The sequence below is a fragment of the Anomaloglossus baeobatrachus genome, chromosome 1 (assembly GCF_048569485.1).
Source record: "Anomaloglossus baeobatrachus isolate aAnoBae1 chromosome 1, aAnoBae1.hap1, whole genome shotgun sequence".
NCBI classification, from domain to species: domain Eukaryota; kingdom Metazoa; phylum Chordata; class Amphibia; order Anura; family Aromobatidae; genus Anomaloglossus; species Anomaloglossus baeobatrachus.
In genome coordinates, this window is record NC_134353.1 from 283,861,778 (window position 1) to 283,876,949 (window position 15,172).

At 38.1% G+C, this 15,172-nt stretch overlaps 14 non-coding genes across 14 annotated transcripts; 4 read left to right on the forward strand and 10 right to left on the reverse strand.

Moving 5' to 3' along the window:
* Positions 1-386: 386 nt before the first annotated feature.
* Positions 387-459, reverse strand: TRNAF-GAA (transfer RNA phenylalanine (anticodon GAA)). Its single transcript has one exon. It is a non-coding gene; the product is annotated as a tRNA-Phe (tRNA).
* A 701-nt stretch (positions 460-1,160) lies between these two features.
* TRNAF-GAA (transfer RNA phenylalanine (anticodon GAA)) lies at positions 1,161-1,233 on the reverse strand. Its single transcript has one exon. It is a non-coding gene; the product is annotated as a tRNA-Phe (tRNA).
* Positions 1,234-3,692: 2,459 nt separating this feature from the next.
* On the forward strand, positions 3,693-3,775 carry TRNAL-CAG (transfer RNA leucine (anticodon CAG)). Its single transcript has one exon. It is a non-coding gene; the product is annotated as a tRNA-Leu (tRNA).
* Positions 3,776-5,025: 1,250 nt separating this feature from the next.
* TRNAF-GAA (transfer RNA phenylalanine (anticodon GAA)) lies at positions 5,026-5,098 on the reverse strand. Its single transcript has one exon. It is a non-coding gene; the product is annotated as a tRNA-Phe (tRNA).
* Positions 5,099-5,799: 701 nt separating this feature from the next.
* Positions 5,800-5,872, reverse strand: TRNAF-GAA (transfer RNA phenylalanine (anticodon GAA)). Its single transcript has one exon. It is a non-coding gene; the product is annotated as a tRNA-Phe (tRNA).
* Positions 5,873-6,013: 141 nt separating this feature from the next.
* TRNAL-CAG (transfer RNA leucine (anticodon CAG)) lies at positions 6,014-6,096 on the forward strand. The gene has a single exon. It is a non-coding gene; the product is annotated as a tRNA-Leu (tRNA).
* A 1,250-nt stretch (positions 6,097-7,346) lies between these two features.
* TRNAF-GAA (transfer RNA phenylalanine (anticodon GAA)) lies at positions 7,347-7,419 on the reverse strand. Its single transcript has one exon. It is a non-coding gene; the product is annotated as a tRNA-Phe (tRNA).
* Positions 7,420-8,120: 701 nt separating this feature from the next.
* On the reverse strand, positions 8,121-8,193 carry TRNAF-GAA (transfer RNA phenylalanine (anticodon GAA)). Its single transcript has one exon. It is a non-coding gene; the product is annotated as a tRNA-Phe (tRNA).
* A 1,477-nt stretch (positions 8,194-9,670) lies between these two features.
* On the reverse strand, positions 9,671-9,743 carry TRNAF-GAA (transfer RNA phenylalanine (anticodon GAA)). The gene has a single exon. It is a non-coding gene; the product is annotated as a tRNA-Phe (tRNA).
* A 1,479-nt stretch (positions 9,744-11,222) lies between these two features.
* TRNAF-GAA (transfer RNA phenylalanine (anticodon GAA)) lies at positions 11,223-11,295 on the reverse strand. Its single transcript has one exon. It is a non-coding gene; the product is annotated as a tRNA-Phe (tRNA).
* Positions 11,296-12,211: 916 nt separating this feature from the next.
* TRNAL-CAG (transfer RNA leucine (anticodon CAG)) lies at positions 12,212-12,294 on the forward strand. Its single transcript has one exon. It is a non-coding gene; the product is annotated as a tRNA-Leu (tRNA).
* Positions 12,295-12,769: 475 nt separating this feature from the next.
* TRNAF-GAA (transfer RNA phenylalanine (anticodon GAA)) lies at positions 12,770-12,842 on the reverse strand. The gene has a single exon. It is a non-coding gene; the product is annotated as a tRNA-Phe (tRNA).
* A 1,689-nt stretch (positions 12,843-14,531) lies between these two features.
* TRNAL-CAG (transfer RNA leucine (anticodon CAG)) lies at positions 14,532-14,614 on the forward strand. The gene has a single exon. It is a non-coding gene; the product is annotated as a tRNA-Leu (tRNA).
* Positions 14,615-15,092: 478 nt separating this feature from the next.
* On the reverse strand, positions 15,093-15,165 carry TRNAF-GAA (transfer RNA phenylalanine (anticodon GAA)). Its single transcript has one exon. It is a non-coding gene; the product is annotated as a tRNA-Phe (tRNA).
* Between the last annotated feature and the right edge of the window lie 7 nt (positions 15,166-15,172).

Below are 15,172 nucleotides of genomic sequence, written 5' to 3' on the forward strand. Positions count from 1 at the left end.
TCCAAGGACAAAGCCAATGAGAACCCTCTGGATCCTCAATCCTGTCTGTCACAATCATGTTGTTCTCTGCTGCACTATCAGTAAGAAGAGGGAGGTGGAAAATCTCATAAAATAAACCTCAAGATACACAAAATCTTAAAGATCCTTAGCACTTTATGTTGATATTTCTCAGATTTTTTCTCCGATTTCCTCCATACTACTTCGACTTCAACTTAATTTTTCAGTTTAACTACTTTCATTTTCTTCTCGCATTAGTGACTGTTCTGAAAAGAGATACTTAAAACTGTTTTTTTCAGGTATATCTGCACTTCACAAAGAATGAAAATCTTGCTAAATGCATATGGAGAAAGAACTTTATCTCAAATCACTCATACTTAAAAACAGCGTGCTGAAACCCGGGATCGGACCAGGGACCTTTAGATCTTCAGTCTAACGCTCTCCCAACTGAGCTATTTCAGCAACCTTCAAAGTTAAAGCTACAGCATTGCAAGGCAAACTCAAAGGCGTTAATACATTTTCAGTTCAAATTTTCATTTTTTTGGGGCCAAACAAAAAATGTGTTTATTTTTAGAAAGTGTGAATTTTCCACAGTTGTGCTTGTCAGGATGGCCGAGCGGTCCAAGGCGCTGCGTTCAGGTCGCAGTGTCTACTTGAGGCGTGGGTTCGAATCCCACTTCTAACAGGTTTCTGTTACATTACAATCATGTTTTGTTTTTTTTTCATTTTCACTATGTCCCTCTGTCACAATTCAGACATTTCCACAAACCAGATTAGTCCAAGGACAAAGCCAATGAGAACCCTCTGGATCCTCAATCCTGTCTGTCACAATCATGTTGTTCTCTGCTGCACTATCAGTAAGAAGAGGGAGGTGGAAAATCTCATAAAATAAACCTCAAGATACACAAAATCTTAAAGATCCTTAGCACTTTATGTTGATATTTCTCAGATTTTTTCTCCAATTTCCTCCATACTACTTCGACTTCAACTTAATTTTTCAGTTTAACTACTTTCATTTTCTTCTCGCATTAGTGACTGTTCTGAAAAGAGATACTTAAAACTGTTTTTTTCAGGTATATCTGCACTTCAGAAATAATGAAAATCTTGCTAAATGCATATGGAGAAAGAACTTTATCTCAAATCACTCATACTTAAAAACAGCGTGCTGAAACCCGGGATCGGACCAGGGACCTTTAGATCTTCAGTCTAACGCTCTCCCAACTGAGCTATTTCAGCAACCTACAAAGTTAAAGCTACAGCATTGCAAGGCAAACTCAAAGGCGTTAATACATTTTCAGTTCAAAATTTGCAGTTTTTTGGGGCCAAACAAAAAATGTGTTTGTTTTTAGAAAGTGTGAATTTTCCACAGTTGTGCTTGTCAGGATGGCCGAGCGGTCCAAGGTGCTGCGTTCAGGTCGCAGTCTCTACTTGAGGCGTGGGTTCGAATCCCACTTCTGACAGGTTTCTGTTACATTACAATCATGTTTTGTTTTTTTTTCATTTTCACTATGTCCCTCTGTCACAATTCAGACATTTCCACAAACCAGATTAGTCCAAGGACAAAGCCAATGAGAACCCTCTGGATCCTCAATCCTGTCTGTCACAATCATGTTGTTCTCTGCTGCACTATCAGTAAGAAGAGGGAGGTGGAAAATCTCATAAAATAAACCTCAAGATACACAGAATCTTAAAGATCCTTAGCACTTTATGTTGATATTTCTCAGATTTTTTCTCCGATTTCCTCCATACGACTTCGACTTCAACTTAATTTTTCAGTATAACTACTTTCATTTTCTTCTCGCATTAGTGACTGTTCTGAAAAGAGATACTTAAAATTGTTTTTTTCAGGTATATCTGCACTTCACAAAGAATGAAAATCTTGCTAAATGCATATGGAGAAAGAACTTTATCTCAAATCACTCATATTTAAAAACAGCGTGCTGAAACCCGGGATCGGACCAGGGACCTTTAGATCTTCAGTCTAATGCTCTCCCAACTGAGCTATTTCAGCAACCTACAAAGTTAAAGCTACAGCATTGCAAGGCAAACTCAAAAGCGTTAATAAATTTTCAGTTCAAAATTTGCCTTTTTTTGGGGCCAAGCAAAAAATGTGTTTGTTTTTAGAAAGTGTGAATTTTCCACAGTTGTGCTTGTCAGGATGGCCGAGCGGTCCAAGGCGCTGCGTTCAGGTCGCAGTCTCTACTTGAGGCGTGGGTTTGAATCCCACTTCTGACAGGTTTCTGTTACATTACAATCATGTTTTGTTTTTTTTTCATTTTCACTATGTCCCTCTGTCACAATTCAGACATTTCCACAAACCAGATTAGTCCAAGGACAAAGCCAATGAGAACCCTCTGGATCCTCAATCCTGTCTGTCACAATCATGTTGTTCTCTGCTGCACTATCAGTAAGAAGAGGGAGGTGAAAAATCTCATAAAATAAACCTCAAGATACACAAAATCTTAAAGATCCTTAGCACTTTATGTTGATATTTCTCAGATTTTTTTCTCCGATTTCCTCCATACTACTTCGACTTCAACTTAATTTTTCAGTATAACTACTTTCATTTTCTTCTCGCATTAGTGACTGTTCTGAAAAGAGATACTTAAAACTGTTTTTTTCAGGTATATCTGCACTTCACAAAGAATGAAAATCTTGCTAAATGCATATGGAGAAAGAACTTTAACTCAAATCACTCATACTTAAAAACAGCGTGCTGAAACCCGGGATCGGACCAGGGACCTTTAGTCTAACGCTCTCCCAACTGAGCTATTTCAGCAACCTACAAAGTTAAAGCTACAGCATTGCAAGGCAAACTCAAAGGCGTTAATAAATTTTCAGTTCAAAATTTGCCTTTTTTTGGGGCCAAACAAAAAATGTGTTTGTTTTTAGAAAGTGTGAATTTTCCACAGTTGTGCTTGTCAGGATGGCCGAGCGGTCCAAGGCGCTGCGTTCAGGTCGCAGTCTCTACTTGAGGCGTGGGTTTGAATCCCACTTCTGACAGGTTTCTGTTACATTACAATCATGTTTTGTTTTTTTTTCATTTTCACTATGTCCCTCTGTCACAATTCAGACATTTCCACAAACCAGATTACTCCAAGGACAAAGCCAATGAGAACCCTCTGGATCCTCAATCCTGTCTGTCACAATCATGTTGTTCTCTGCTGCACTATCAGTAAGAAGAGGGAGGTGGAAAATCTCATAAAATAAACCTCAAGATACACAAAATCTTAAAGATCCTTAGCACTTTATGTTGATATTTCTCAGATTTTTTCTCAGATTTCCTCCATACTACTTCGACTTCAACTTAATTTTTCAGTATAACTACTTTCATTTTCTTCTCACATTAGTGACTGTTCTGAAAAGAGATACTTAAAACTGTTTTTTTCAGGTATATCTGCACTTCAGAAAGAATGAAAATCTTGCTAAATGCATATGGAGAAAGAACTTTATCTCAAATCACTCATACTTAAAAACAGCGTGCTGAAACCCGGGATCGGACCAGGGACCTTTAGATCTTCAGTCTAATGCTCTCCCAACTGAGCTATTTCAGCAACCTACAAAGTTAAAGCTACAGCATTGCAAGGCAAACTCAAAGGCGTTAATACATTTTCAGTTCAAAATTTGCATTTTTTTGGGGCCAAACAAAAAATGTGTTTGTTTTTAGAAAGTGTGAATTTTACACAGTTGTGCTTGTCAGGATGGCCGAGCGGTCCAAGGCGCTGCGTTCAGGTCGCAGTCTCTACTTGAGGCGTGGGTTCAAATCCCACTTCTGACAGGTTTCTGTTACATTACAATCATGTTTTTTTTTTTCATTTTCACTATGTCCCTCTGTCACAATTCAGACATTTCCACAAACCAGATTAGTCCAAGGACAAAGCCAATGAGAACCCTCTGGATCCTCAATCCTGTCTGTCACAATCATGTTGTTCTCTGCTGCACTATCAGTAAGAAGAGGGAGGTGGAAAATCTCATAAAATAAACCTCAAGATACACAAAATCTTAAAAATCCATAGCACTTTATGTTGATATTTCTCAGATTTTTTTTCTGATTTCCTCCATACTACTTCGACTTCAATTTAATTTTTCAGTATAACTACTTTCATTTTCTTCTCGCATTAGTGACTGTTCTGAAAAGAGATACTTAAAACTGTTTTTTTCAGGTATATCTGCACTTCACAAAGAATGAAAATCTTGCTAAATGCATATGGAGAAAGAACTTTATCTCAAATCACTCATACTTAAAAACAGCGTGCTGAAACCCGTGATCAGACCAGGGACCTTTAGATCTTCAGTCTAACGCTCTCCCAACTGAGCTATTTCAGCAACCTACAAAGTTAAAGCTACAGCATTGCAAGGCAAACTCAAAGGCGTTAATAAATTTTCAGTTCAAAATTTGCCTTTTTTTGGGGCCAAACAAAAAATGTGTTTGTTTTTAGAAAGTGTGAATTTTCCACAGTTGTGCTTGTCAGGATGGCTGAGCGGTCCAAGGCGCTGCGTTCATGTCGCAGTCTCTATTTGAGGCGTGGGTTTGAATCCCACTTCTGACAGGTTTCTGTTACATTACAATCATGTTTTGTTTTTTTTTCATTTTCACTATGTCCCTCTGTCACAATTCAGATATTTCCACAAACCAGATTAGTCCAAGGACAAAGCCAATGAGAACCCTCTGGATCCTCAATCCTGTCTGTCACAATCATGTTGTTCTCTGCTGCACTATCAGTAAGAAGAGGGAGGTGGAAAATCTCATAAAATAAACCTCAAGATACACAAAATCTTAAAGATCCTTAGCACTTTATGTTGATATTTCTCAGATTTTTTCTCCGATTTCCTCCATACTACTTCGACTTCAACTTAATTTTTCAGTTTAACTACTTTCATTTTCTTCTCGCATTAGTGACTGTTCTGAAAAGAGATACTTAAAACTGTTTTTTTCAGGTATATCTGCACTTCACAAAGAATGAAAATCTTGCTAAATGCATATGGAGAAAGAACTTTATCTCAAATCACTCATACTTAAAAACAGCGTGCTGAAACCCGGGATCGGACCAGGGACCTTTAGATCTTCAGTCTAACGCTCTCCCAACTGAGCTATTTCAGCAACCTTCAAATTTAAAGCTACAGCATTGCAAGGCAAACTCAAAGGCGTTAATACATTTTCAGTTCAAATTTTCATTTTTTTGGGGCCAAACAAAAAATGTGTTTGTTTTTAGAAAGTGTGAATTTTCCACAGTTGTGCTTGTCAGGATGGCCGAGCGGTCCAAGGCGCTGCGTTCAGGTTGCAGTCTCTACTTGAGGCGTGGGTTCGAATCCCACTTCTGACAGGTTTCTGTTACATTACAATCATGTTTTGTTTTTTTTTCATTTTCACTATGTCCCTCTGTCACAATTCAGACATTTCCACAAACCAGATTAGTCCAAGGACAAAGCCAATGAGAACCCTCTGGATCCTCAATCCTGTCTGTCACAATCATGTTGTTCTCTGCTGCACTATCAGTAAGAAGAGGGAGGTGGAAAATCTCATAAAATAAACCTCAAGATACACAAAATCTTAAAGATCCTTAGCACTTTATGTTGATATTTCTCAGATTTTTTCTCCAATTTCCTCCATACTACTTCGACTTCAACTTAATTTTTCAGTTTAACTACTTTCATTTTCTTCTCGCATTAGTGACTGTTCTGAAAAGAGATACTTAAAACTGTTTTTTTCAGGTATATCTGCACTTCACAAATAATGAAAATCTTGCTAAATGCATATGGAGAAAGAACTTTATCTCAAATCACTCATACTTAAAAACAGCGTGCTGAAACCCGGGATCGGACCAGGGACCTTTAGATCTTCAGTCTAACGCTCTCCCAACTGAGCTATTTCAGCAACCTACAAAGTTAAAGCTACAGCATTGCAAGGCAAACTCAAAGGCGTTAATACATTTTCAGTTCAAAATTTGCATTTTTTTGGGGCCAAACAAAAAATGTGTTTGTTTTTAGAAAGTGTGAATTTTACACAGTTGTGCTTGTCAGGATGGCCGAGCGGTCCAAGGCGCTGCGTTCAGGTCGCAGTCTCTACTTGAGGCGTGGGTTCAAATCCCACTTCTGACAGGTTTCTGTTACATTACAATCATGTTTTTTTTTTTCATTTTCACTATGTCCCTCTGTCACAATTCAGACATTTCCACAAACCAGATTAGTCCAAGGACAAAGCCAATGAGAACCCTCTGGATCCTCAATCCTGTCTGTCACAATCATGTTGTTCTCTGCTGCACTATCAGTAAGAAGAGGGAGGTGGAAAATCTCATAAAATAAACCTCAAGATACACAAAATCTTAAAAATCCATAGCACTTTATGTTGATATTTCTCAGATTTTTTTTCTGATTTCCTCCATACTACTTCGACTTCAATTTAATTTTTCAGTATAACTACTTTCATTTTCTTCTCGCATTAGTGACTGTTCTGAAAAGAGATACTTAAAACTGTTTTTTTCAGGTATATCTGCACTTCACAAAGAATGAAAATCTTGCTAAATGCATATGGAGAAAGAACTTTATCTCAAATCACTCATACTTAAAAACAGCGTGCTGAAACCCGTGATCAGACCAGGGACCTTTAGATCTTCAGTCTAACGCTCTCCCAACTGAGCTATTTCAGCAACCTACAAAGTTAAAGCTACAGCATTGCAAGGCAAACTCAAAGGCGTTAATAAATTTTCAGTTCAAAATTTGCCTTTTTTTGGGGCCAAACAAAAAATGTGTTTGTTTTTAGAAAGTGTGAATTTTCCACAGTTGTGCTTGTCAGGATGGCTGAGCGGTCCAAGGCGCTGCGTTCATGTCGCAGTCTCTATTTGAGGCGTGGGTTTGAATCCCACTTCTGACAGGTTTCTGTTACATTACAATCATGTTTTGTTTTTTTTTCATTTTCACTATGTCCCTCTGTCACAATTCAGATATTTCCACAAACCAGATTAGTCCAAGGACAAAGCCAATGAGAACCCTCTGGATCCTCAATCCTGTCTGTCACAATCATGTTGTTCTCTGCTGCACTATCAGTAAGAAGAGGGAGGTGGAAAATCTCATAAAATAAACCTCAAGATACACAAAATCTTAAAGATCCTTAGCACTTTATGTTGATATTTCTCAGATTTTTTCTCCGATTTCCTCCATACTACTTCGACTTCAACTTAATTTTTCAGTTTAACTACTTTCATTTTCTTCTCGCATTAGTGACTGTTCTGAAAAGAGATACTTAAAACTGTTTTTTTCAGGTATATCTGCACTTCACAAAGAATGAAAATCTTGCTAAATGCATATGGAGAAAGAACTTTATCTCAAATCACTCATACTTAAAAACAGCGTGCTGAAACCCGGGATCGGACCAGGGACCTTTAGATCTTCAGTCTAACGCTCTCCCAACTGAGCTATTTCAGCAACCTTCAAAGTTAAAGCTACAGCATTGCAAGGCAAACTCAAAGGCGTTAATACATTTTCAGTTCAAATTTTCATTTTTTTGGGGCCAAACAAAAAATGTGTTTGTTTTTAGAAAGTGTGAATTTTCCACAGTTGTGCTTGTCAGGATGGCCGAGCGGTCCAAGGCGCTGCGTTCAGGTTGCAGTCTCTACTTGAGGCGTGGGTTCGAATCCCACTTCTGACAGGTTTCTGTTACATTACAATCATGTTTTGTTTTTTTTTCATTTTCACTATGTCCCTCTGTCACAATTCAGACATTTCCACAAACCAGATTAGTCCAAGGACAAAGCCAATGAGAACCCTCTGGATCCTCAATCCTGTCTGTCACAATCATGTTGTTCTCTGCTGCACTATCAGTAAGAAGAGGGAGGTGGAAAATCTCATAAAATAAACCTCAAGATACACAAAATCTTAAAGATCCTTAGCACTTTATGTTGATATTTCTCAGATTTTTTCTCCAATTTCCTCCATACTACTTCGACTTCAACTTAATTTTTCAGTTTAACTACTTTCATTTTCTTCTCGCATTAGTGACTGTTCTGAAAAGAGATACTTAAAACTGTTTTTTTCAGGTATATCTGCACTTCACAAATAATGAAAATCTTGCTAAATGCATATGGAGAAAGAACTTTATCTCAAATCACTCATACTTAAAAACAGCGTGCTGAAACCCGGGATCGGACCAGGGACCTTTAGATCTTCAGTCTAACGCTCTCCCAACTGAGCTATTTCAGCAACCTACAAAGTTAAAGCTACAGCATTGCAAGGCAAACTCAAAGGCGTTAATACATTTTCAGTTCAAAATTTGCATTTTTTTGGGGCCAAACAAAAAATGTGTTTGTTTTTAGAAAGTGTGAATTTTCCACAGTTGTGCTTGTCAGGATGGCCGAGCGGTCCAAGGTGCTGCGTTCAGGTCGCAGTCTCTACTTGAGGCGTGGGTTCGAATCCCACTTCTGACAGGTTTCTGTTACATTACAATCATGTTTTGTTTTTTTTTCATTTTCACTATGTCCCTCTGTCACAATTCAGACATTTCCACAAACCAGATTAGTCCAAGGACAAAGCCAATGAGAACCCTCTGGATCCTCAATCCTGTCTGTCACAATCATGTTGTTCTCTGCTGCACTATCAGTAAGAAGAGGGAGGTGGAAAATCTCATAAAATAAACCTCAAGATACACAGAATCTTAAAGATCCTTAGCACTTTATGTTGATATTTCTCAGATTTTTTCTCCGATTTCCTCCATACTACTTCGACTTCAACTTAATTTTTCAGTATAACTACTTTCATTTTCTTCTCGCATTAGTGACTGTTCTGAAAAGAGATACTTAAAATTGTTTTTTTCAGGTATATCTGCACTTCACAAAGAATGAAAATCTTGCTAAATGCATATGGAGAAAGAACTTTATCTCAAATCACTCATATTTAAAAACAGCGTGCTGAAACCCGGGATCGGACCAGGGACCTTTAGATCTTCAGTCTAATGCTCTCCCAACTGAGCTATTTCAGCAACCTACAAAGTTAAAGCTACAGCATTGCAAGGCAAACTCAAAGGCGTTAATACATTTTCAGTTCAAAATTTGCCTTTTTTTGGGGCCAAACAAAAAATGTGTTTGTTTTTAGAAAGTGTGAATTTTCCACAGTTGTGCTTGTCAGGATGGCCGAGCGGTCCAAGGCGCTGCGTTCAGGTTGCAGTCTCTACTTGAGGCGTGGGTTCGAATCCCACTTCTGACAGGTTTCTGTTACATTACAATCATGTTTTGTTTTTTTTTCATTTTCACTATGTCCCTCTGTCACAATTCAGACATTTCCACAAACCAGATTAGTCCAAGGACAAAGCCAATGAGAACCCTCTGGATCCTCAATCCTGTCTGTCACAATCATGTTGTTCTCTGCTGCACTATCAGTAAGAAGAGGGAGGTGGAAAATCTCATAAAATAAACCTCAAGATACCCAAAATCTTAAAGATCCTTAGCACTTTATGTTGATATTTCTCAGATTTTTTCTCCAATTTCCTCCATACTACTTCGACTTCAACTTAATTTTTCAGTTTAACTACTTTCATTTTCTTCTCGCATTAGTGACTGTTCTGAAAAGAGATACTTAAAACTGTTTTTTTCAGGTATATCTGCACTTCACAAATAATGAAAATCTTGCTAAATGCATATGGAGAAAGAACTTTATCTCAAATCACTCATACTTAAAAACAGCGTGCTGAAACCCGGGATCGGACCAGGGACCTTTAGATCTTCAGTCTAACGCTCTCCCAACTGAGCTATTTCAGCAACCTACAAAGTTAAAGCTACAGCATTGCAAGGCAAACTCAAAGGCGTTAATACATTTTCAGTTCAAAATTTGCATTTTTTTGGGGCCAAACAAAAAATGTGTTTGTTTTTAGAAAGTGTGAATTTTCCACAGTTGTGCTTGTCAGGATGGCCGAGCGGTCCAAGGTGCTGCGTTCAGGTCGCAGTCTCTACTTGAGGCGTGGGTTCGAATCCCACTTCTGACAGGTTTCTGTTACATTACAATCATGTTTTGTTTTTTTTTTCATTTTCACTATGTCCCTCTGTCACAATTCAGACATTTCCACAAACCAGATTAGTCCAAGGACAAAGCCAATGAGAACCCTCTGGATCCTCAATCCTGTCTGTCACAATCATGTTGTTCTCTGCTGCACTATCAGTAAGAAGAGGGAGGTGGAAAATCTCATAAAATAAACCTCAAGATACACAGAATCTTAAAGATCCTTAGCACTTTATGTTGATATTTCTCAGATTTTTTCTCCGATTTCCTCCATACTACTTCGACTTCAACTTAATTTTTCAGTATAACTACTTTCATTTTCTTCTCGCATTAGTGACTGTTCTGAAAAGAGATACTTAAAATTGTTTTTTTCAGGTATATCTGCACTTCACAAAGAATGAAAATCTTGCTAAATGCATATGGAGAAAGAACTTTATCTCAAATCACTCATATTTAAAAACAGCGTGCTGAAACCCGGGATCGGACCAGGGACCTTTAGATCTTCAGTCTAATGCTCTCCCAACTGAGCTATTTCAGCAACCTACAAAGTTAAAGCTACAGCATTGCAAGGCAAACTCAAAGGCGTTAATAAATTTTCAGTTCAAAATTTGCCTTTTTTTGGGGCCAAACAAAAAATGTGTTTGTTTTTAGAAAGTGTGAATTTTCCACAGTTGTGCTTGTCAGGATGGCCGAGCGGTCCAAGGCGCTGCGTTCAGGTCGCAGTCTCTACTTGAGGCGTGGGTTTGAATCCCACTTCTGACAGGTTTCTGTTACATTACAATCATGTTTTGTTTTTTTTTCATTTTCACTATGTCCCTCTGTCACAATTCAGACATTTCCACAAACCAGATTAGTCCAAGGACAAAGCCAATGAGAACCCTCTGGATCCTCAATCCTGTCTGTCACAATCATGTTGTTCTCTGCTGCACTATCAGTAAGAAGAGGGAGGTGAAAAATCTCATAAAATAAACCTCAAGATACACAGAATCTTAAAGTTCCTTAGCACTTTATGTTGATATTTCTCAGATTTTTTTCTCCGATTTCCTCCATACTACTTCGACTTCAACTTAATTTTTCAGTATAACTACTTTCATTTTCTTCTCGCATTAGTGACTGTTCTGAAAAGAGATACTTAAAACTGTTTTTTTCAGGTATATCTGCACTTCACAAAGAATGAAAATCTTGCTAAATGCATATGGAGAAAGAACTTTAACTCAAATCACTCATACTTAAAAACAGCGTGCTGAAACCCGGGATCGGACCAGGGACCTTTAGATCTTCAGTCTAACGCTCTCCCAACTGAGCTATTTCAGCAACCTACAAAGTTAAAGCTACAGCATTGCAAGGCAAACTCAAAGGCGTTAATAAATTTTCAGTTCAAAATTTGCCTTTTTTTGGGGCCAAACAAAAAATGTGTTTGTTTTTAGAAAGTGTGAATTTTCCACAGTTGTGCTTGTCAGGATGGCCGAGCGGTCCAAGGCGCTGCGTTCAGGTCGCAGTCTCTACTTGAGGCGTGGGTTTGAATCCCACTTCTGACAGGTTTCTGTTACATTACAATCATGTTTTGTTTTTTTTTCATTTTCACTATGTCCCTCTGTCACAATTCAGACATTTCCACAAACCAGATTACTCCAAGGACAAAGCCAATGAGAACCCTCTGGATCCTCAATCCTGTCTGTCACAATCATGTTGTTCTCTGCTGCACTATCAGTAAGAAGAGGGAGGTGGAAAATCTCATAAAATAAACCTCAAGATACACAAAATCTTAAAGATCCTTAGCACTTTATGTTGATATTTCTCAGATTTTTTCTCCGATTTCCTCCATACTACTTCGACTTCAACTTAATTTTTCAGTATAACTACTTTCATTTTCTTCTCGCATTAGTGACTGTTCTGAAAAGAGATACTTAAAACTGTTTTTTTCAGGTATATCTGCACTTCAGAAAGAATGAAAATCTTGCTAAATGCATATGGAGAAAGAACTTTATCTCAAATCACTCATACTTAAAAACAGCGTGCTGAAACCCGGGATCGGACCAGGGACCTTTAGATCTTCAGTCTAATGCTCTCCCAACTGAGCTATTTCAGCAACCTACAAAGTTAAAGCTACAGCATTGCAAGGCAAACTCAAAGGCGTTAATACATTTTCAGTTCAAAATTTGCATTTTTTTGGGGCCAAACAAAAAATGTGTTTGTTTTTAGAAAGTGTGAATTTTACACAGCTGTGCTTGTCAGGATGGCCGAGCGGTCCAAGGCGCTGCGTTCAGATCGCAGTCTCTACTTGAGGCGTGGGTTCGAATCCCACTTCTGACAGGTTTCTGTTACATTACAATCATGTTTTTTTTTTTCATTTTCACTATGTCCCTCTGTCACAATTCAGACATTTCCACAAACCAGATTAGTCCAAGGACAAAGCCAATGAGAACCCTCTGGATCCTCAATCCTGTCTGTCACAATCATGTTGTTCTCTGCTGCACTATCAGTAAGAAGAGGGAGGTGGAAAATCTCATAAAATAAACCTCAAGATACACAAAATCTTAAAGATCCTTAGCACTTTATGTTGATATTTCTCAGATTTTTTTTCTGATTTCCTCCATACTACTTCGACTTCAACTTAATTTTTCAGTATAACTACTTTCATTTTCTTCTCGCATTAGTGACTGTTCTGAAAAGAGATACTTAAAACTGTTTTTTTCAGGTATATCTGCACTTCACAAAGAATGAAAATCTTGCTAAATGCATATGGAGAAAGAACTTTATCTCAAATCACTCATACTTAAAAACAGCGTGCTGAAACCCGGGATCGGACCAGGGACCTTTAGATCTTCAGTCTAACGCTCTCCCAACTGAGCTATTTCAGCAACCTACAAAGTTTAAGCTACAGCATTGCAAGGCAAACTCAAAGGCATAAATAAATTTTCAGTTCAAAATTTGCCTTTTTTTGGGGCCAAACAAAAAATGTGTTTGTTTTTAGAAAGTGTGAATTTTCCACAGTTGTGCTTGTCAGGATGGCCGAGCGGTCCAAGGCGCTGCGTTCAGGTCGCAGTCTCTACTTGAGGCGTGGGTTTGAATCCCACTTCTGACAGGTTTCTGTTACATTACAATCATGTTTTGTTTTTTTTTCATTTTCACTATGTCCCTCTGTCACAATTCAGACATTTCCACAAACCAGATTAGTCCAAGGACAAAGCCAATGAGAACCCTCTGGATCCTCAATCCTGTCTGTCACAATCATGTTGTTCTCTGCTGCACTATCAGTAAGAAGAGGGAGGTGGAAAATCTCATAAAATAAACCTCAAGATACACAAAATCTTAAAGATCCTTAGCACTTTATGTTGATATTTCTCAGATTTTTTCTCCGATTTCCTCCATACTACTTCGACTTCAACTTAATTTTTCAGTATAACTACTTTCATTTTCTTCTCGCATTAGTGACTGTTCTGAAAAGAGATACTTAAAACTGTTTTTTTCAGGTATATCTGCACTTCACAAAGAATGAAAATCTTGCTAAATGCATATGGAGAAAGAACTTTATCTCAAATCACTCATACTTAAAAACAGCGTGCTGAAACCCGTGATCGGACCAGGGACCTTTAGATCTTCAGTCTAACGCTCTCCCAACTGAGCTATTTCAGCAACCTACAAAGTTAAAGCTACAGCATTGCAAGGCAAACTCAAAGGCATTAATACATTTTCAGTTCAAAATTTGCATTTTTTTGGGGCCAAACAAAAAATGTGTTTGTTTTTAGAAAGTGTGAATTTTACACAGTTGTGCTTGTCAGGATGGCCGAGCGGTCCAAGGCGCTGCGTTCAGGTCGCAGTCTCTACTTGAGGCGTGGGTTTGAATCCCACTTCTGACAGGTTTCTGTTACATTACAATCATGTTTTTTTTTTTTCATTTTCACTATGTCCCTCTGTCACAATTCAGACATTTCCACAAACCAGATTAGTCCAAGGACAAAGCCAATGAGAACCCTCTGGATCCTCAATCCTGTCTGTCACAATCATGTTGTTCTCTGCTGCACTATCAGTAAGAAGAGGGAGGTGGAAAATCTCATAAAATAAACCTCAAGATACACAAAATCTTAAAGATCCTTAGCACTTTATGTTGATATTTCTCAGATTTTTTTTCTGATTTCCTCCATACTACTTCGACTTCAATTTAATTTTTCAGTATAACTACTTTCATTTTCTTCTCGCATTAGTGACTGTTCTGAAAAGAGATACTTAAAACTGTTTTTTTCAGGTATATCTGCACTTCACAAAGAATGAAAATCTTGCTAAATGCATATGGAGAAAGAACTTTATCTCAAATCACTCATACTTAAAAACAGCGTGCTGAAACCCGTGATCGGACCAGGGACCTTTAGATCTTCAGTCTAACGCTCTCCCAACTGAGCTATTTCAGCAACCTACAAAGTTAAAGCTACAGCATTGCAAGGCAAACTCAAAGGCGTTAATAAATTTTCAGTTCAAAATTTGCCTTTTTTTGGGGCCAAACAAAAAATGTGTTTGTTTTTAGAAAGTGTGAATTTTCCACAGTTGTGCTTGTCAGGATGGCCGAGCGGTCCAAGGCGCTGCGTTCAGGTCGCAGTCTCTATTTGAGGCGTGGGTTCGAATCCCACTTCTGACAGGTTTCTGTTACATTACAATCATGTTTTGTTTTTTTTTCATTTTCACTATGTCCCTCTGTCACAATTCAGATATTTCCACAAACCAGATTAGTCCAAGGACAAAGCCAATGAGAACCCTCTGGATCCTCAATCCTGTCTGTCACAATCATGTTGTTCTCTGCTGCACTATCAGTAAGAAGAGGGAGGTGGAAAATCTCATAAAATAAACCTCAAGATACACAAAATCTTAAAGATCCTTAGCACTTTATGTTGATATTTCTCAGATTTTTTCTCCGATTTCCTCCATACTACTTCGACTTCAACTTAATTTTTCAGTTTAACTACTTTCATTTTCTTCTCGCATTAGTGACTGTTCTGAAAAGAGATACTTAAAACTGTTTTTTTCAGGTATATCTGCACTTCACAAAGAATGAAAATCTTGCTAAATGCATATGGAGAAAGAACTTTATCTCAAATCACTCATACTTAAAAACAGCGTGCTGAAACCCGGGATCGAACCAGGGACCTTTAGATCTTCAGTCTAACGCTCTCCCAACTGAGCTATTTCAGCAACCTTC